The 23,636-nt window shown below is 34.8% G+C and overlaps 1 protein-coding gene across 2 annotated transcripts in view; it reads right to left on the minus strand.

Moving 5' to 3' along the window:
- Positions 1–23,636, minus strand: part of NCAM2 (neural cell adhesion molecule 2) — a 488,008-nt gene that overhangs the window by 184,390 nt on the left and 279,982 nt on the right. The gene's annotated exons all lie outside the window — the stretch shown is intronic.

Genomic DNA, 23,636 nt, shown 5'->3' on the forward strand with positions numbered 1-23,636 from the left:
TATTGGTCTGGGCAATACCATAACCAATCAATCACTGCTACAAGACAGTGCTTTCAAATTAGGTGTCAAACCATAATGTTCTTTCTGATTAACTACACTTAATTTCTTCAAGCAACTATAGAACAGTTTATGAAGAGAAACTGTAAGCCATAGAGAGGATGAAAATATATTTTCATGAACTATTCAATTTTGAAATTAAGCATCCCCAATTTCTAACTAATTACATTGTGAAAACTGCATATACTGCACTTTTTGGACATATTGAAACTGGTACCAGAATGCACTGTTTGCAATAAACAAATAATTAACATCCACCATAGAAGCTAAATTTCAAAGTACAGCATACATTTTGACTCACCACACACTTTCTTGTTTTTAAATTGAATATTATAAAGTAATATTCCTAAAATTAATTATACGAATAATTTTTTTACTCATTCTAAACTACATAACTAAACAGGCATTCATCAGCATGGTTATGATTAATTATATCTGCAACAGTATTCAGCTCAGCTTTGGTGCTGCCTTATCCCTGCTGATGGCGGGGATAAGAACTGGTATGTCACTTACTAAACACAACAAATCAGGTTCCTGCCTTTATGAATTTATATATAAGAAACATGATCTGGCATACTGTCTCTAAATTAAAATAATAATTACTAGCATTACATATAATGGAATTTTTTCGGATATTAACTCTGCATTTTAAGTACATTGTCACTTGACTTTTCTGTAGCCTGTTTTCTTTCCCTTGCAATTATGAAAAATGACATTTTATTCAAAATGCATTGCTTTACCCCATATTTACACATGCAATTGCAAGAAAACTATTACTATCTTTATTATAATAATGAAGATTTTTAGTCTGTTTTAGAATTACAATGAAAATGAACTCTTTATTAGAAATTCTCTCCATAGTTAGGTATTTATGTGAATGAATTTTATCAGTTAATTTTAGGAACAGTTCTTTGATAAGAAAGCAAGTATTCTTATTTAGCAATTTATATCTTTGACAATTTTTCTTATAATTAATGGCTTACAATATCATGAAGTAAAGAATATATTATAACCATTAAAGTATTTAATTATTACATAGACTCTCCATATGCATTAAGATATATTAATTATAAAGAATACCACTCTCATCATGATTCAGATCATTTGACCTACTTTCTGACGGTCACATCAGGCATCAATTGAAATCACAATCTGAATTCTATGCTCCTTTGTTTTAATTTTGTTTCTTTTGCTCTTCTCTACTGCCTCAAATGCTGTAATATGATCTAACACCTCATAATTTTCATTAATAGTCATTGTTGATTGTAATACTTTTTCATTTCCCATTTATAAGGGTGGCCAGGATAAAGTAATAATAATAGGGTGTTTTGGACTCAAAATAAAAAAAGAAATTTAACAAATATAAAGCATACAATACTTAAAAAAATCTCATTCATTTTATAATTTCGTTTTGCAAAAGTCATATTCACTGATTACAATAAACTAAATATGTATAGTGATATATTTTAAAAATAAATGCAGTTATGTTGTCTCCATTCTTGAGTATCAGCATACTTGTTATTTCTGCCTTACTACAAAATTTTGTCAATACAATATTTCCTTATCTACTTGTTTAGTAACAAATTCTTGGGAATTTTCCATATGTTAGTTCCTGATTTGCGACTGCAATGCAGCAGTGCCATAATTACAATCATCTGCTGGATACTGAGTTTTTTTTTTTGTTTTTTTTTTTTTTTTTTTTTGGCCGGGGCTAGGTTTGAACCCACCACCTCCGGCATATGGGACCAGCGCCCTACTCCTTGAGCCACAGGCGCTGCCCTGGATACTGAGTTTTAAAAATCAAAACTACCTGAGAAAAACATGAAGAGCTTTATTTGATACTATCAGATTACAGGATAGTGAGGATCAAATTGCCTCATTATTTTGATTTAAAAAAGCTCAAGGGAGAGGTATTCATAGCCATTTTAAATTCCCTCCTTGTGAGCCCTACTATGACAAGAGTTAGCAGTTGAATCAAAGAAATGTTGCCTTTCCTGGACAGTATGTACAAAATCAGTGAGAAAACATTAAGCTCAACAAAACTGATGCTTTGTTGCATTTTCATAATTATGATTTTCTCCATTTCTAAAATATTTTATAATGAACCTTATTATTATATTCTACTTTGAAACTGACTTTTAAAAAATATCATATTCATGATGTCAAAAATGAAATAAAGAGATAGACATTTAAAATTACTGACCTTACCTCTTTTCTGGTTAGTTTTATTAATTACAGACTTCTCTTGGTATCCATGGGGGACTGGTTCCAGGAATACTGGTTCCTTGGATACCAAAATCCAGAATGTCCCAGTCCCTTATATAAAATGGCATAGTATTTGTATACAACCTATGAACCTTCTCTTTATACTTTCTTAAAATAAATTTGTAAAGTACAGGTGAGATTTTGTTACATGCATAGATTGTGGAGTGGTAAAGTCAGAGCTCATATTTTTTATTTATTTTTATTAAATCATAGTTATGTACATTAATGCAGTCATGGGGCTCAATGTGCTGGTTTTATATACAATTTGAAATATTTTCATCAAACTGATTAACATAGCCTTCATGGCTTTTAATATTTTCATCAAACTGGTTAACACGGCCTTCATGGCTTTTAAACCGTATCCATCACTCTAATAATGTATATTCATTATGCTCACTAAGTGATTTCTCTATAATACTCTTTTACAATGTAAATGCTGTGTAAATAATTGTTTTTCTGCATTGTTCTTTTTCACTGTTGTATTTTTTGAAAATAATTTTGATCCAAAGTTGGTTGAAACCAAGGATGAAGAACAGTATACACGGAAGGCAAAATGCCTGTCATTTCTTGATGCAAATATAATCCATAGTTCCTTGTTTTCCTCTTTCTTTTACAAAATGTACTTTGATCTCTACTGTGCTTCTTTTCACAATTAACAGTATATGTGAGAGATTCATTTATAGAATGTCAATGTATAGAGAATATCTTCTCTCTCATGCAAATTGCACATTACTCTAAAACCCAAAGATATTCTATTACATGTCATATTAAATCTTTTGGCCAAATATGGCCAAATATCTATTGATTACAACGTATAGCTACTGCAATAAATCCTGCATTTAATTACCTAGAAGTAAAACTTATAGGCCAAAGAATAGATGAATATTTAATATTGACTGAAGAAAACTAAATCAGGTATTTCAAAATGCCCTCAGTAAGATTATGCAGCATCCTAACAAAGGATTATTTTATAATCAGGATAGTATAAATGAACAAATAAAAAACATAATAATAAAAATGAAAATAAATCGTTTTTATTTAATTCACTGAAGCGAATCCATGGCTAGATGTTTACAGAATTATATCATCAAAATAAAACATTTTATTAAAGAAGAGCCAATTGAAAAATTACCTGACCAAATGGAAAATACTGCATTAACTTTCTTTTTGTTTCTACCATAAGAGATGATAATTACAGGCCAAAGTTAATATGGAAGATCTCACATGTCGATAAATAAATAAATAGTTTTATTTCTTTTAGTTCTTCATTAAACATGGTCATTTTTATGCTGCTTTTTCATTGCATTCTACGGTTAATGATACTCTACAACAAAGGTCTTTAAAGTGTGTTTCAAGAAACTTTGAGGTCCACAACACCCTTTTATAGGGTTGCTGGGGCCATCACTTTTCCAAGAAAGTATCTGTGCAAATGGATTTTTTTCTTGCAAAAATCAGCTATTGGATTGTGCTAATGGAGGAAAGGTGCAATAATATCCTTATCTGAAAAGATTTCTTTTTTCAGATTCAAAATTATAGCAGAAAAGATTGAATTCAGCCACAGGTCTACAAATCCATCCATCTACTGTTAATTACACATGTAAAGAAATCTGCAAAAATCTTAAAGAAAAGAAATTACTCTTTCACTACTGTTTTTGTGTATAAAATGTAGTTATTTTATAAATGTGTTATTTACCTTAGTATATTTTTATTTTTGACAAATTAATAAATTAACACGTAAAATTTTAAATAAGATGATGAGATATATTTAAAAATTGTTAATTTTAATGCTTACTATGATACATATAAATAGGTATGGCCCACATAAATAAAAACTTCTGTGAATCTTCAATAATTTTACAAGAATAAAACAATTTTAAGTCAACAAGTTTTGAAATAACCTGGGATACATAAGGGAGTAAAATACAATTAGATAGTTCAAATTAGCATTTGAAAAGAAATTATAAAAAAAATCAGAGAAAATGTATAATAAAAGCTGTAGTGTCTGCTTAAAAGTAATCTAAATGTGTCTGATTTCATAACATATTCTTACACAGTGAGGAATAATCACTTTTAAGAAATTCTGGAATAAATATCTGTTGGGATGTATAAGGAAATTTAGGATTTCTGGAATAACCAAAGGAAACAATAAGATGATAAGTAGCATTAATGTACAATGAGCTTGATTAGGTGGTGCTTGGACAAGTTGCTTGACATGAGAAGTTCCTCAAATCAGGAAACCTTTTAAAGACAAGTCTGGCCACCACTCAGAAGGGGAGGAGGGTAAGGGAACTCCTGGGAAGAAGGGAATCTGAGGAAAGGGGCCTAATGTGTCCAGGTGATGTCACTCAGCAGCAAACAGTCTGTGAGTCAGCAAGACAGCCTCTTAGAGAATTTCTCAGAATTAAGAAAGGTAAGTGTGGGTATGGCAGCTTATACTGCCCCTGGAGTATCTCTATGCCTATAAAAATTAAGTGCAGTTTTGCAGGGTGCAAACCAGGCTGATTCTAAATGGTGAATAAAATGCTTTTGTTGGTCTAACTTTAAAAGAATTGGATGTGTAAAATTTTGAACTTGGCACTGGTAGGCCTGGTCATTCTAGGGAAGAACATACAAAGGACATACAAAGAGTAAAGATGAAGGTGGAAGATGTTGGAGAAGAAATGCTATGTTAGTATTAAAACTGGTCTGGGTGGCCAGGCCATCTCCTGTGGCTCAAAGGAGAGGGCGCCGGTCCCATATGCCAGAGGTGGTGGGTTTAAACCCAGCCCTGGCCAAAACTGCAAAAAAAAAAAAAAAAAAAAAAAAAATTAAAATAAAACTGGTCTGTTTACTATAATACCCTAATAAATGATCTATGCTAGTTCAACTCTGATAAACTACCAGAAATAAAGAATTGCAACTTCTTTTATTTTCCCCTTTTTAAGTCTTTTAATTTTGTCCCATGAACTAAGTCAGTTAAGTGTGATCTTAAATATGCAACAGTCAAAAGGCAACAGGTAGCATGAGCTTATCCTAAAGTGTAAGCTAAATGTTCGGACCTACAGTGGAGTGATAAACTGAGTAATTAATCAAAAGAAGGAAAAAAATACTCAACATCATTAATTATCAGAGAAATGCAAATTCAAACCACTAATAGATAACACATTACCCCAATCAGAATGACTATTACTAAAAAGTCAAAATATAACAAATGTTGGTAAGGATGGAGAGAAAAGGGAATGCTGGTACAATGTTGGGAATGTAAACTAGGACAACTCCATATATGGAAAGCAAAATTGGTATTTCTCAGACAATGAAATAGAGCATCTTAACTAGGTAGCTACCCAAAAGAAAAAAATTCAGTATTTTAAACTACACTAACATATTTGTTGCAGCATTTTCACAAAAGCAAAGATATGGAATTAACCTACATGTTCATCAAGGGATGATTAGATAAAGAAAAGGAGATGTGTGCATACTCCCAGACACACACACAATAGAGTACTTTGCATACATAAAAATGAAATCCTATCTTTTGCAGCAACATAGATGGAACTGGAAGTTAACTGAAGTGAAACAACTTGGAAACAGAAAGTCAAACACTGCATGTTCTTAGTTATAAGAGGGAGCTAAATAATGTGCACACATGGACATAAGGATATGAAATGATAGTCATTGAAGACTTGGAGGCTGGACAGGTGAAAGTGGGGTGAGGGATGAGGTATTACTTAATGGGTCGTGCAACATACACTATATGGGTGATGGGGATACAAAGTCCTGACTTCACCACTACATGATATATCCATCTATCAACACTGCACTTGTACTTCTTAAATTTATACAAATAAAATACATTAAAGCCAAAGTGTGAGAAGTTAGCTGCAAATCACTTCAGTTAATTTTTTAAAATTAATTCCTTAGATTAAAAAAAATAAAAGAAGCTTTGATTATATACATGTTAGCCAGTTTAAAAATAATTGCCTAGAATTCTAGTTTGGTGTAAACTGGGGAGCTTTATTGTGCACTCTGTCTCCACTTACTGTGGCTATTATCCTTGACAGAAGATGTAGATAGTCCATTTGAGGACTCTGAAAAGTGTATAATAATAGGCACATTATTGCTAGAAAGATACCAGAATCTTAAGCGCCACAAGACAAGCTATGAAATTGAATTTTTTTTCTTCAGACTTTTATCCTGAACTGAAGGCAGCCCAAGACCCATAAGTGGGCATCAACTTGATGGCATCAACATCTCCCAAGAAAGGTCCAAAGGGACGACTTCCAGTTTAGACACAAGGAGAAGAGAAAAAAATCTGGTAGTGACAGTGGCAGTAGAAGGGCCTGCAATTTGTTGAGAGAAGGGATTTTTCAGTCAGATGAAGTATGGTTCCAAGTGCAAAATGCCCATTGTTTTCCTCCTTTTCGTTTCTCTGACCAATTGAACTTGAATGAGTGCATAGTCAGGGTAAAGGATGGTAAGTATAGGCTCGGCTTCCATAGCACAGTGGTTACGGTGCCAGCCACATACACCAAAGTTGGCGGGTTCGAACCCAGCCCAGGCCAGCTAAAACAACGATGGCAACTGCAACAAAATAGCCGGGGGTAGTGCCAGGTGCCTATAGTCTCAGCTACTTGGGAGGCTGAGGCAAGAGAATCTCTTAAGCCCAAGAGTTTGAGGTTGTTGTGAGCTGTGATGCCACGGCACTCTCCTGAGGGTGACACAGTGGGACTCTGTCACACACACACACACAAAAAAAAAAATGGTAAGTATAACTCTGATTTTTGGCCAGCGAACTAAAAAGTGGTTAACAAATAATAGGAAAATACAGCAGAAACCATAGAACAAGAAGAGCTTAGAAAAGCAGCCATAACAAGTTATTTAGTAAGTTTTGAAGTCTCCTTTGAGCTGTGCTTATTGAGCTGTGGATCTGATTCTAATCAGTACTAAGACCTTGTGAACTGAACTAACAGTTGAATAGTCACACCGGTCCTGGAATGATGATGGATATACATGCAAGACAGACCTAAGAAACATCAAAAAGGTTATGGAAATAAAGTTGATTTTGAATACACAAAGCAAAAAGGCTGGCCAGAAGATGTGGTCTGAATCAAAGCAAATTGGTTGCCTGCAAAAACAAATGAAATGTGGAAACAACCCAAGTAGCCATCAATACCTGGTACATAATGCTATTTATGTTTACCATGCAGTACTATTCAGCTATACAAAAAAAAAAAAATGGTCATATAATATTTTGTAAAAACCTAAATGGAACTGGAGACCATTCTCCTACGTGGAGCATCATATGAATAGAAAAAAACAAATACCACATGTTCACAACACTGCCTTGGAACTAGTCAATCAACTCTTATGTGCACATATTTAAGTAAAACTCATCAGAAGTGAAGTGAGAGGAGAGAGGAGTGGTTGGGTAAATTCACACCTAACTGGTACAATGCACACTTTCAGGATGAAGAGCACGCATTCAACTCTGACTCAAATTGTGCAAAAGCAAACTATGTAGTCAAACATGTATAACGCTATAATATTCTGAAATTTAAAAAATCCAAAATTAATATATTTTTGGCAATAAAGAATTTAAATACCAATTGCATGTTGACACATGTTGGATTATATAAAAACTACCTTAAGGTAACGATTTTAAACATGTTCCAAAGAATACAGGGAACCTTTTTGAAATAAATGAAAATATAGACAGTCTCTGCAAAGACATAAAAGATATTTGTAAAATGTGAAAAAATTACAACTAAATTTATATTTAAAGCAACGAAATATCCAAGAATATGTTGAATGTGTATGACATAGGAATGTTACTGAACTTGAAAAATGACAAATAAAACTTATTCAATATTCAAAACAAAAGGAAATATTAACAAAAAGAAATGAACAGAGATTTAGGAACCTGTGAGACGATACTAAAATGTCATGAAATCCAATCCATGAAAGGAAAAGAGCACCATGGAAAATAAATATATCTGTATATATATATATGTCCTTATGTACCTAATATTCGAAAACTTCTCACGTTGACCAAAAACACCAAAACACAGATTTAAAAATATTAATATTTTAACCCTACACAGGATAAATACAAAGAAGTTCATGCCCAGGCACATTATAATCAAAATGGTACAAACTGAAAATAGACAAACATAAAAAGATGCATTCTTTATAGAAAAACAATGGTTCAAATAACTGTGGCTATCTTATCAGAAACTATGCAGGCAAAAGGAAGTGAAACAAAATAAAGTACCAAAATAATAGACCTTTTTTTTTTAAGAGACAGAGTCTCACTTTGTCATTCTTGGTAGAATGCCATGGCATCACAGTTCACAGCAACCTCCCTTTCTTGGGCTTAGACGATACTCTTGTCTCAGCCTCCCGAGTAGCTGGGACTAGAGGCGCCCGCCACAACGCCCGGCAATTTTTTGGTTGCAGTTTGGCTTGCCTGGGTTTGAACCCCCCCCTCTGGTAAATGGGGGCCGTGCCCCACTCACTGAGCCAAAGGGGCCGCCAATAATAGAACTTTCAAAAACAAGGTCTATGTTCAACAAAAATACCCTTTGGAAATGAAGGTAAAATAAATACATTCTCATTTTCAGATAAAGGACAATTAGTGAAACTTCTGTCACCAGACATAATCTAAAAGAATTGCTAAAGGGATCTCCTCAGAAAGAATGTAAATTTTTTCAGGGAAAATAGTAAACTCTAGAAATGAAGGTAAAATAAATACATTCTCATTTTCAGATAAAGGACAATTAGTGAAACTTCTGTCACCAGACATAATCTAAAAGAATTGCTAAAGGGACCTCCTCAGAAAGAATATAAATTTTTTCAGGGAAAATACCAAACTCTAGAAATGAAGAATGAGCAACAAAAATGGCAAATGGGGTAAAGAGACAGCTTATAGTTACAAGCACCATACTACTATATACCTAATCATATATACCCTTGCTAATAAAAAAATTAAAAAATTAAAAATCACAAGAGCATCACAACACATACATAAAGCATCCCAATATATACATAAACACAGAGAAAAATAAGTACAGGTACGGCCAAAAACATTATATATGAATTAAAGTAGAAAAGTAGGGTGAAGTGCAAAAATGAGAAAAAAACATGCCATTCAAATACTAATTAAGAGAAAGCTAAAGTGGGTATATTAATTAGAAGAAAGTTCATTTCAGAATAAATTTACTAAATGCAAAGGGAAATACTGAGTAAGGATTAAAGGGCCAATTCACAAATAAGATAATGATAATCTAAATGTGAATTTACCTAACAAAAGAACTTCATAATATGTGAAACAATAACTGACAGAATTAAAAAAAAAAAAAAGAACTGGGTAAATTCAAAATGACTTCTTGTAAATAGCTTAAGAACTACAAAGAGAAGAGCAAAAAAAGCCCAAAATCAAGCAGAAGGAAAAGAAATACATAAATATCAATAAGAGAATCTATCAAAGAAATAGAAAATACAGATTAACAAGCTGTGGTATGTGTATACCATGGGATACTATTCAGCCATTAAAAATGATGGAGACTTTACATTTTTTGTATTAAGCTGGATGGAAGATGAACACAATATTCTTAATAAAGCATCACAAGAATGGAGAAGCAAGAATCCTGTGTACTCAATTCTCATATGAGGACAATTAATGACCTCATACAGGATTGGGAGTCAGGGAAGGAGAGAGTATAGAGAGGGAAGTCGGGAGGTGGGTGTGTCCTCGGTGTGTAAAACACCTTTAAGAGGTCGGAAACAATTATAAGAGGGACTTCACCTAATTAATCCAATCAAAAAAAAAAAACAACAGAAAATACAAAAGAGAAGATAAAAAAACAAAGTTAGGATTCTTTGAAATACTGATACACTAAAAAAGGAAAAAATAGCAAGACTCAGGAGGAAAAAAAAAGAAACATGACACTTATTGCCAATAGCCAGATTGAAAACAGGGATTTGACTACACATTCTACAGACAGTGAGATTTTACATACAAAGGAATAATATGTAGAACTCTACGCACTTGAACTCAACAGTACTGAAGAGACTAACCACTTCCTTGAAAAACAGAAACTACCAAAAGTTATGTAAAATAAAACATGTGTCAACTAGTTCTATAATTAGTAAAGAAGTATAAAATGTTGTAAGTCTCCTGAAAGAAAATATCTAAAACCAGATAATTAACCTGGGGAATTTTTCCAAACATTTGGGGAAGAAATAACAACTTTTCTATATATAGTACAATCTCTTTCAGAAAATATCAGAGGGGGGACTATTTTTTATCTCATTTATGAGACCAGCTTTAAACTGATTATTAAATAAGTAAAGAGGTATAAGTAACCTAAAAATTAATACCTTATGAAAGTCAGTACAGATATTTAAACAAAAGAATAGAAAACAAAATCCAGGAAAAAATAAAAAGAAAAATATACTAATTCCAAATTTTATTTCCTGTGATTGTGAAACTGGAACAATAGTTAAAACTCAGTTAATATAATCCGACTTGCAAATTGTTTAAAAAAGAAAAATCATTTGATTATATAAGTTTATGCTGAAAAGACTTTTCACAAAATTCAGTATCTGTTGTGGTGGGGGAAAGAAAATCTCTCTGTAACTAAGAATAGAAGAGGATTTCTTTATCCTGATGAAAGACATCTTCCTCAAATTTACATTTTACTTTGACATAAGGAAAAAGGAATGAATACTTTATCTAAAGACTTGGAACAAATAAGGAAGCCCTCACTCAGCACTCCTATTCAATGTCGTAATAGAAGGAGGCATGGTGCCAGACGCCGTGATAAAGGAAGTATTTCAATAAAGCAAGCTCCCCATAATTTTGGTTTCCCAGAGCATGAAAAAACTGTCTACATTATACTGTAGCCTATTAAATATGAAAGGCATTATGTCTAAAAAAGTACATTTCTTAATTTAAAAATACTCAATTGCTAAAAAATGCTAAAAGTTGTTCTAGTTTTCATCTCTACACAGAGGACGGCTGGGTCTCAGTGCTGATGGCTGCTGACCTAACAGAGAAGGCAGGGTTGGTTGTGAAAATTCTTAACCGTTAAGCAACAATAAAGTTTAGCACATTGATTTCCTCTTTCACAAAAAAATTCTCTAAAGTCTGTGCTGCTGATTGGTAGCATTTTACCCACAGTAGGATGTCCTTCCTTCACAACTAGAGTCATCATCTCCCCAGCACAGGCCAGCACTGGAGCAAGGTATTGCTTCTCTTCTCCAGTGATGAAAGGCCCGGATGGTGTCTTCCTAGTGTAGGCAGATACGTCAAGTATCTTAGCTAAATCTTTCTGCAGTTTGGACACCAGCACGCCCTGCTTTACCTTGCCCTTCTATATAGGTTATAAGGGCATTTATCTATTTCCCTTCACTCTCATGAAACAATTTCTGTTAGCTTCAGACCTCCTCTGTAGCTTTTCTCCTACCTCTCTCAGCCTCTACAGAACCAGACAGAGCTATGGCCTTACACCAGACTAGGCTTTCACTTAAGGGACAGTGTGAGTTGTTTGGTCTTTTCCTCAGACTTCCACAACTTTCTTCATATCAGCAATAAGGGCTGCTTTGTTTTCCTATTATGTGTGTGTTCACTGGAGTAGCACTTTTAATTTTCTTCAATAAGTTTTTCTTCTCACATTTGGGCTAACTTTGACACCAAAGGCCTAGCTTTCAGCGTCTCTGTGCTTTTGACATGCCTTCCTCACTAAGCCTAACCACGTCTAGCTTTTCATTTAAAGTGAGAGACGTGCAACTCCTCCTTTTAACTGAGCACTTGGAGCTCATTGTCAGGTTAGTAATTATCCTAATGGTATTGCCTGTTGTGTCTCAGGAAACAGGGAAACCCAAGGAGAGGATGAGAGACTGAGAGACGGTGGGATGGTGAGATGACTGGTCAACGGAGCAGGGAGAGCACACCCAGCATACAGGGTTAAGGTCACTGTCATGAGTACAATTCATGATAACAAACATCTACCATGATAACATCGAAGACTGCTGATAACAAATCATAATAACAGACATAATCAATATGAAAACATTTCAAGTATTTTGAGAATTACCAAAATGTGACATGAGCACATGGTGCTGGAAAAAAATGGCAACAAGAGAATTTTTTCAAACAGGGTGAGTGATTCCATTTACATGACAGCCTTGAAAAGACAAAATTATAATGACAAGGAAAAGAGGAGGGTTTTGAATGGTTAGATGTTGAAAAGTGATTGTAACTACAAGGGAATAAGACAATATAAGAGATTGAAGTCATGGAAAAATTCTGTGTAGTGATTGTGATACAGAAAATTCAGAGGGCTGTATGGTTAAGAAAGCAAATTTTCTTATAAGTTAATTTAAATACAAACATGGAAATTTGTAAATATTACATTTTGTGAGGCTCTTAAAAAATGTTTGGAATTGTTTTACAAGTACTATCAGAGCCAGTCAGTTCATGCACTGAAATAGTCCTCAGCTCCCACAGAATTCCATTCTCCATTGTTCCAAAGCACAGAAGATTTTTACAGTCTCCTTATCTGAGTGCCTATTGACTTATGTTCAAGAAATGTCCATTTTTATTTCAGCGCATCAAACTCTTGACCTTTCTTTGATTCATTGTTCTGATCTGCCCGCTGTACTGTGAAGACCCTTTTAAGCTCACTGCCTGTCTTTATTTGTCATGAACTTTAGATTGCACTGCTTCCCTAGTCTTCATGTTTATGGAACATGTTTATGTTTAGGAACCTACAAGGTTGGCTATGTTTAAGTCCATCGCTTTTGGACTTTCAAAGTAGTAATGGAATAGCCTGCTGTGAATTGCTCAATATCAAAACTGGAGCACAATCTAATTATTTACTTACTTAATTAAAATAATTGAAGTATGGAGTAAGATGTGTGAACAAACTAGGCAGAAAGGAAAATTGACATATTGATATCACAGATACATTGATAAAGATATGTGAAACTATTTTGAGCTTAGTAGGGAATGGCAGGCTGAAATATTTTGAAAACCTGTTTTACGTATAAGTAAATCTACATGAAGCTAAATATATTGTTATGACACATTTTCAATACCATAGAATATAATGTAAAATTGTGTTTGCTGCACTGAAATACAAATGCAAGAATTTCAGCTTTTAGTCAAGATGTAGAAACAAGTACCTAATTTACCTACCACACCAAACAGCTAAAAGTACCATACACTGCATAAAATAACAAACAGTTTTCAAGACATTGTAAATCTAGCTGGGCGTTGTGGCGGGCCCTGTAGTCCCAGCTACTGGGGAGGCTGAGGCAGGAGAATTGCCTAAGCCCAGGAGTTGGAGGTTGCTGTGAGTTGTGTCATGCCATGGCACTCTACCGAGGGCAATAAAGTGAAACTCTGTCTCTACAAAAAAAAAAAAAAAAGACACTGTAAATCTGTCAATAAAATCAGTAAATATTAATCCCTGAAACGTGGGGGAATGAGGCGAGTCCTATCACTGCCTCAGCTGACTGTTCCAGTATTGAATTCTTCTGTAGTACAGGGCAGAGGACCCCATCTAGAGTCTGCAGTTCTCCCTGGGTGAGAAGGAGGGCCTGGCCATCCAGGGATGTGAAATGGCTGTAATTCACAGGGCATAGTTCACAATGAGGACTTTAGATTGTCACTGGGCTCTTCTGGGTTTTTAGGTCAGTAGTGATGAGTGACTCATGAGAGGAAACCAACTGACGTGAGGGAAAATGCTATACAAAAGAATAAGAAGGGACAGTTTCCAAGGATCAAACAAAGTGAATAATGAATACAGATGGTCTTTGGGTTATGGACAAGATATGTCTCTGAAAATGACTTGAGGTTGGATTTGTATGTAACTCAGGTTCTTGATGAACAGCATATAGACAATAATAATAATAGTAATAATAACAGTAACAATACAATAGTGGCTCACGTGTGGTAAAAATATTATAACACAATAAAATACCGTAATAGTAACAATAATACCCTTGTACACATATAATAAATTACAGAAACTATTATCCTATTTCTTTTAATTCAAACAAGCATAACATAAAAACTGGTACAAAACTTTAAGATAAGCGATAGAAGAAATTATAAAAAAAAATATTAAAAGTTAACACTCACCTAATGTTGCCTTAAAGCTAGGCTAACAGGAATTTTATGCTTATTTTGATCTTCTAACCAAATCAATAATAACCTTCCCATTTCAATAAATAGTCCACTATTATTCTTAGTAGTAATTGTTGGTTTCATTGGAACACTGCCTTTCACATGTTCCATTATTTTCATTTTATCCTTTATAATTGATCTGATAGTCGAGTGACTGAAACCTAATGCTTTCCCAGTGAGCGATGTTGTCTGGCCTTTCTCTAAACCAGGGGTCCTCAACTTTTTAAACAGGGGGCCAGTTCACTGTCCCTCAGACCGTTGGAGGGACGGACTATAGTTTAAAAAAAAAAAAATAAAAAAGAAAGAAAGAAAAGTATGAACAAATTCCTATGCACACTGCACATATCTTATTTTGAAGTAAAAAAACAAAATGGGAACAAATACAATCACACCGCCTCATGTGGCCCGCAGGCTGCAGTTCGAGCACCTCTGTGTCTAAACACTTGATTATTTCTACTTTTGTTTCGATCCTCATCACCTTTTTCATTGCTATAACCTCACCTGGAATTGAAGTGGACTTTGACTTTGGAAGTACAGTCATAAGGGCAAATACAAACTCACAGAATCCAATAAAAGTTAAGACAACAGTGATACTGTTTGCAGGTGAATATATAAACAATAAAACTAGCCTCTACTACAAAGATGCTATGCCCATGAATCACTATGCCATGTGGGTTTGTTCATGTGCATGGAAGAAACTATTAATTCATTATTTAATTATAAATCATCTGTATGGGAGTCCATTTCCAAGAATGGAATGCCATGAAGTAGGGTTGTCCGTGATTTAGGGTTGCCTGCACTTACTAATCCCATGGGTCAGAATAAAAAACTTCCTAATACATGGCAGATAGAGTATTCAGAAAGATTTTTACCTCAGTAGTGGAGCAAAATAAGTCCTATTTTATAAAACCTCACGAATCATAAAAACATGAACTTAACAGATTAAATTGTGTCCAACAAGCTTATCTGCATTCCTCAGCAAAAGCTTAAAATATTTAAAGAACGCAACACAAAAAATGTTCAGAACATTAAAGAGGTGAAATTCACAACATCTGGCATCCAACCTACTGTGAAAAGAAGAAGCAGGAAATGTAAGACAGGAAATACAACCAACTGAAATTGACACAGAAGACAGTTAATAGACAATAAAATAACATTACAGCTCAAGACTAGCAGACATACCGACCACATTAGAGACTTAGAAGATTTAAAAATCTAATCTCTACATATTAAAAATACAATGCTAAAATGAAATGTACACTATATGGGATTAACAATGGATTAAACATTGCAGGAGAAAAGTTTAGTGAACTAGATGACACAAAAGAAACTATATCAAAATCTATCCATCAATAAAAATACTGAAAGGAAATGATCAGAAGATCTAAGAGCTGTTGGGTATGTTCAAATGACTTAACATATGTGAAATTGAAATTGGAGTCCCAAAAGTTATACGGGCCAAGGAACATTATGTGAAGATCTAATGGCTGAAACACCAAAACATTTCTAAATTTGATAAAAATTATAAATTGACACTGTTAACCTTAGATACAAGAATAATGAGGAAAACTTTACAAAGAGATAAAGAATAAATCCTCAACAATCTGCTAGGGCTGAAAGTATGGGGAAGAAGAACAGAATAAAGATAACAACGGGTTTAGATAAGAGATAGAAGAAATTATCTTTTCATTTCAAGTAAGCAAAACATAATGATTCATAATTGTAAGGACTAAAGAAACCTGTTAATTTAGAACTGTATATCCTACAAAAATGTATTTTAGATATGAAAGCAAAATGAAGGCCTTTTCAGATATATAGTAAATGAAGTTTGTCATTAACAAGAGAGATGCCCTGAAGGAAATGCTGAAGGAAACTATTCAAATATCTGGATCCTGATACCAGATGGAAATTAGGATATGCACAAAGTAATGAAGAACCCTAATAGCAATAAATGCTTTTCCTAATGAATGCTACTATAATTGTTAATTTTATAATTGATTAATTAATATTAGCTAATTGGCAGTTAAAAGTGATACACAGAGGACACAAAAATGTATATGCATTTTAAGAGATGTTATTTATGCATTACTTTTATAAGTTGAATTGACTTGTGGTAGCAATGTATGGTATTGTGTAAAATGAAGTTTGCTGAAACATGGTATTAATCAAATGAATGCTAGAGTCACCACATGACAATCAGGATAATTAAAGAAAATGATGGCAGCACAGTCACTATTTGAGGAGTGCAGGAACACTTTGAAGTGGTATTTGGAACTTGAAAATGTTGTGAGTGTATAACAACCACTGAGGCACGAGTATGGGGGACCTTAAATATGAGGTGCTGTAGAAAATCAGCTACACTGGTGGTACTTACTTTGGGAAGAAATTGAAACAGCATATGCTGTGATACAAAAGGACATGTTGGTCAACGTTGCTCAAGGAGTAGTTGGCTGTAGCTAGAAGTGAGTCTGGATGCTGATGGTAGCCAATATGAGTAGCTCTTGTGATTGCAGAAGTCAAATGTGACTTGTACCCCTCTTTTGTTATCCCCGTATACTGAGTGTTACAATTTAAATATAGTTTTTTTCTTTCTTAAAATCTGTGGACATTTTTGACACCCTCTGTATATACATGAAGATTCACACAGTAAATATATGGTGGTCAGATTAATGCCCCTCCTGAAAGATGTCAAGGCCCTAACCCCTGACAACCTATGAATAGGGTAAGTTACACAGAGAGAGGGACTATGCAAGTTTATTTAAGTTTATAGACATTAATCAGGGAGAGCATCATGGATTTTGCTGGTGAGAACAATGGTGTGGTCTCAAAAAAAAAAAATATCTCCAGCTAGAAAAAGAGGAAGGCAGGAGAGATGAAGCAGAAGAGATGTCAGAAATATTCCAGGTATGAGAAAAGACTTCAGGGCGGCGCCTGTGGCTCAGTGAGTAGGGCGCCAGCCCCATATGCCGAGGGTGGCGGGTTCAAACCCAGCCCCGGCCAAACTGCAACAAAAAAATAGCCGGGCGTTGTGGCGGGCGCCTGTAGTCCCAGCTGCTCGGGAGGCTGAGGCAAGAGAATCGCGTAAGCCCAAGAGTTAGAGGTTGCTGTGAGCTGTGTGAGGCCACGGCACTCTACCCGAGGGTGGTACAGTGAGACTCTGTCTCTACAAAAAAAAAAAAAAAAAAAAAAAAGACTTCAACATGCTCCTGGCACCAAGATGTGGAGACCCACATGCAAATATCAGAGAGGAGTCTCTCAAAGCTAGGGGCAGCCTCCCCAGGTGACATCCAGCCAGCAAACAGGACATCTGTTCTAGAAGAAAGACATGGAGTTCTGCCAACAACCCCTTAGCAGGGATTCTCCCCAGAGTCTCCTGAAAGAAACACAGTCCTGGCGACACTCTGATGGTGGTTTTGTGACATACCGCTGAGCAAATCCTAGTGGAGCCTACAAGGACTTTTTGACCTACAAAAATGTGAAATGATAAATTTGGGTTGATTTGAGCACCAAATGTGCATAAGATATTAAAAAGGGTTAAAAAAAAACCACTATAATAAGTTTTAGTTTATGTAACAATACCTTATGAAATTGCTGCAAAGGTAGAAGGGGTTTTGTTAAATTCTGTGAAATAGTGTCACATTACTAAAGGGAGACTGAAAAGCAACAACTGGAAAACATCATAATGATGAGTTATAGGGAATAAGCCAGAAAAGGAAATTAAATCAGTCATAAAAATACACAAAACTTGCATGGGGCAGAAATAGAAGAAAAAGTGTACAAAGACTAGATAAGACGGGAAACTGGACCCGCACCTCTCACCACTTACATAAATTGATTCAAGATGGATAAAAGACTTCAATCTAAGGCAGGAAACAACAAAATCCTCAAAGAAAATGTGAGTAAGACACTTGACGGTATCAGCCTAGGGAAAGATTTTATGAAGAAGATTTTCATGGCAATTGCAAAAACAACAAAAATAAATAGGATCTAATTAAACTAAAAAGCTGCTCTCCAGCTAAGGAAAGAACAGCCAAAGCAGACAGATAACCTTCAAAATGGGAAAAGATATGTGTATATTATGAATCAGACAAAAACTTGATAACTGGGGTCTAGGTAAAGAAGACAGAAAAATGGCTGATAAACATATCAAAAAATGCTCATCATCCCTAATCATCAGAGAAATGCACATCACAACTACCCTGAGATATCACCTAACCCCAGTGAGAGTGGCCCACATCACAAAGTCTCAAAGCTGCAGATGCTGGCATGCATGTGGAGAGAAGGGAACGCTTTTACGCTGCTGGTGGGACTGCAAACTAATACACCCTTTTTGGAAGGAAGTGTGGAGAAACCTCAAAGAACTCAGATTAGACCTCCCATTTAATCCTGCAATCTCTTTACCAGGCAGTCACCCAGAAGAAACAAAAATCCTTTTATCATAAGCACATTTGCACTAGACTGCTTATCTCAGCTCAATTTACAATCATTAAATGTGAAAACAGTGTAAATGCCCATCAACCCAGGAATGGATTAACAAGCATTCAGCCACTAAAAATGATGGAGTCTTTACATCTTTTGTATGAACCTGGTAAAGCATCACAAGAATGGAGAAGCAAGAATCCAGTGTACTCAATTCTAATATGAAGGCAGTAGATGATGTAATACAAGGGGGGGAGGGGAATGAGCATGTGGGGAGAGCGGAGGAAGGAGGGGGCAGGGGTCACGGTGTATGGCACAGCTCTTGGGGGCAGGATGCAATTATAAAAGGGTCTGTATCTAACAAATGCAATCAGTATCACCTAATTCCCTTTACACCTTCAATGAATCCAAAACAATTTTAAAAATTTAATAGAAAAAAAAAAGAAAAGAAATAGCAAGAGTGTAGATTTTATTTTATTTTATTTTTTTAATTTCAGATTAATGTGAGTGTACAAACAACTAGGTTACAATGTTTGCATTCCTTAGGTAGAGTCCCTGTTGAATGTGCTTCCCCACACCTAGGAGGTGTGCCAAATACCTTTACACTGTGCCCATTAAGTGGGAGCACACCCATCCACTTCCTTCCTCTCCCTCACTGCTTCCCTTCACTCCATCTTGAATGAGATTGAGTTTTTCTCTTCTGTGGGAGTGTAGTAGATCATCTGCTGGGTTTATATTAGTATTGAGGACATTCTACACTAATGTCAGGCAAAGTGTACTTCAGAGCAAAGAATAATTCTATTAATGGAATCATTTCCTAATGAGAAAGAAATGAATACATTAAGAGGACATAAAATTATAAACTTTTATACATCTAATAACAGAATTTTTCAAAATACAAGAAAATAAAAAAAAGTTATGGAACTTCCAGGAGAAATAGACAAATTCATAATATTAGAAATTGAACTGTCTCGCTCATCAACTGATAGAGCAAGAACACATGAACACAGGATGCAGTACACTGGATTCGCTTTATCAGTTGACCTTAACCTAATATATTCTTACCAAACTCCAGCAGAAGAATACACATTCCTTTTAAGACTGCAAGGAATATCTATATTTTGAAAAGATCTAAATTAAAAAAAAAGCATTTTCTTAGTATATTAGAATCAAATTAGAAAATCACGACAGATGCTATGCATACAATAGAGTAAAGGTTTAAAAAAATGCTCTCAGATCTAACCTTAGGAAAAGAGAAAATTAGACCCCAAATAAGTCAGAAAATAGGGTGGTGCCTGTGGCTCAAAGGAGTAGGGTGCCAGCCCCATATGCCAGAGGTAGCCCCAGCCAAAAACTGAAAAAAAAAATTTTTTAAATTCGGAAAATATAAAATAAAAAAGATCCGATTGTATAAACAATAGAAAAAAGAAAACAGGTATGAACTGAAGGAAACCAAAAGCTGTTTCATTGAGAGTTCAATATAATTGATAAAATTCCAGCCAAACTGAACAGAAAAGAGAAAGAGAAAAATTAATTCTTGATCGAATCTCATAGGACCGCCAGGAAAAGTTCACTTTCTCAACCTAATAAAGAAGATCTCTTAAAAGCCTAACACTAACAACATATTTGATACTGAAAGAATGAATTCCAGGGCAGTGCCTGTGGCTCAAGGAGTAAGGTGCCGACCCCATATACTGGAGGTGAGGTGTTCAAACCTGGCCCGGCCAAAAACTGCAACAACAACAACAACAAGAATGAATGAATGCTCCACCTTCTATTCAATATTGTACTGGAGGTTCTGACTAGTATAATAATAAAGGGGGGAAGGCATGTAGATTAGGAGGGGAAAAGTAAAACTGTAATACTTTGCAGTGACATTATTATCTATGTAGAGGATTCTATGGAACTTAACAGCTAACCAAAGTACAATATCTAACAAGCAAATTTAGCGATGCTTATTAGAATCACAGGAATAAAACATTTCTATCAATACATACATATAATGCCACAATTAAAAATTAAAATGTAATGTGGCTTATAACAGCATTGAAAAATGAAATATTTAGAGATTACTTAGCAAAGATTAGCTAGGACTATATACAAAACTCTTCACACACAACAAGCATATGAAAAGATGTTAAGCAGCCCGAGTCAACAAGGAAACGCAAGTTAAATTCACTATGTAAAACCACGAAACACGTTTAGAATGTCTAAACACAAAAGCTCTGACCACACGTGAAGAGGTGAATAACAGGATCACTCATACACTGCTTCTGGAAGTGTCTGACAGCACAATCACTTTGAAAAACATGTTTGAGTATTTTAAAAAAATGTGAAATGCATGCCTAACACGTGATGTAGCCATGCCTCTTACAGAGATTTGCATGTGTGCGTACAAAGACTTACATATGAATCTGCATCACAGTTTTATTTGTAATCCCCAAACTTGAAATATCCCCAAAACTATTTTGGTAAATAGGTAAGCAATCTGTGAAACATTCTTAAAATGATAATTATCGATAATACAAAGCAATGCCATTGTTTCATGTAACAACATGAAGGAATCTCAGTTAATTTTGCTGAGTGGAATAAAAATGTGAATCCAGTGAAACAAATGTATTTACTGTATAGTTATACTTATGTAATTTCTACCAGTTTTTGCGGCGATGGATATATTCACTATCTTCACTACTTTGACTATGGTCATGTTTTGTACATATATCTACCTATCTATACATATATACAGACATATATAGACCACACATACAAATATATGTACATATATGAATGTATATCTACTTTTTAAATGTGCCATTCATTATATATGACAAACTCTTAAAACACATGCTAGATAACAGGAATTAGATTAGTAGATTGGTATAATATTGTTAATAGTGTAAGAAGGAAGTGTTATTAAGGCATCAGTAAAATAATTTGTATTATTTAACATAAAGAAAATGCTAAACAGTAACAATTATCAAATAAAATCACTCTGTGATTAAGGAAATCATATTTTTGCACAAAATAATTAAAAACTGAAGAAATCATTTCTGCAGTTCTAGACTTCCTCCTCTCTGCAATTTCTAAGACGTACCTTAACTTTTTTTCTTGAGTGACTAATGTTTTAATCTGTGCGAGTAGAGCAAACACAAATGGATAATTTCAAGTCAGGAAATTGGAATTTATGACGGACCAGAAACTTCCTGGAAATCCCAAAGTCATTTTCTGCATTGATAGAGTGCACCTGACCTAAACAATTTGTGAAGTCTGCCTTGATTACTTCTGGGTTCCCAACCGATAGTTTCTTTGTGTTGCCTTATTTAGATCTTTCTGTTTCAAGCTGAAGGTGCAGCCCCATCTTGTTTGCAAATATGAGTTTTGTAAATGTTATGCAGGGGATTTTATTTATTTTTTTTGAGACATGGTCTTTGTTGTCGTCACCCTCTGTAGAGTGCCATAGCATCATCATAGTTTACAGCAACCTCAAACTCTTGAGCTCAAGTGATCCTCTTAGCACAGCAGCTGAGTAGCTAGGCCTCGAGGCACCCACCCTAACACCTGAATATATATATATTTTTAGAGATGGAAGTGTCACTCTTGCTCAGGCTGGTCTAGAACTCCTGAGCTCAAGCAATCGATCTGCTTTGGCCTCCCAGAGTGCTAGCATTCTAGCATTATAGGCGTGAGCCACCAGGCTGGCTCTTGTGTAGGGGATTGTTGACTGAATTCTTTTTCTCTGGCTGCATCGTATCTTTTCCTTTAGAATAAAATTTTCACAAGAATATAGTTAGCTTTGATATCCACAAGTTCCTCATCCAAGGATTCAACCAACCATGGATTGAAAATATTTTTAAAAAGTAATAAAAATAACAATTCAACAATGCAAAACAATGAACTTTTTAAAAATAGAGAATACCAGCTATTGGCACTGCATTTACATTGTATTAGGTATAACTAATGTAGATATGATATAAAGTATATGGGAATAAGTACATAGGTTATAGGCAAATGCATGGACCTTTTTGTATACGAGACTTGAGCATCAATGGATTTAGGTATTTTGGGTGGATGGTCCTAAAATCAATTTCCCATAGATACAGAGGGATGACTAAATTCTGTGGAGTCTAATGGATCCTTTCAAATACTTGAACTTGGGAAATTAATAAAATGAGATTCATTAGGGGAAAATCCTGTAATCAGACAGACACCATTGAGAACTGGTTACTACAATTGATACTCAGATTGAGTCTTACAGGGCAAATGGGAATTAGTCTGGCAGAAGAGGAGAGAGATAAAGTAGGGAAGGAGAGAAGGAGAATGAATCATGTGTTAGAAAAAGATTGCACACTCTTCATCCTACATAGGGAGGAGAAGCATACTGTTTTTAAAAGATGATATAGTTCAGGGAAATAGTTTTACTTACAATTGAGTGGTTATTTAGTTTGTATATAATGTGAATTGAATTTTCTGTACTTCTAATTTCCACTGTTATGAACACACCTGCTCTGAATGTCTATGCCTTTATTAAAAGCCATAGGACAGGACACAAAGAAAAGATGAAGGCAAAAGTTACTGGTCGTAAGGAACTTTCAACGTGAATAAAATACTGACACTGCTTCCTACATTGTCTTTTAGGGAAGCACATTTTAAAGAACAGACCTCGAGAATGTCTCTTCAAAGTCGTTTAGACATTAATTGTCCCAAAGGCCTTTCATCTCCACAT

The sequence above is a fragment of the Nycticebus coucang genome, chromosome 16 (genome assembly GCF_027406575.1).
Source record: "Nycticebus coucang isolate mNycCou1 chromosome 16, mNycCou1.pri, whole genome shotgun sequence".
NCBI lineage: Eukaryota > Metazoa > Chordata > Mammalia > Primates > Lorisidae > Nycticebus > Nycticebus coucang.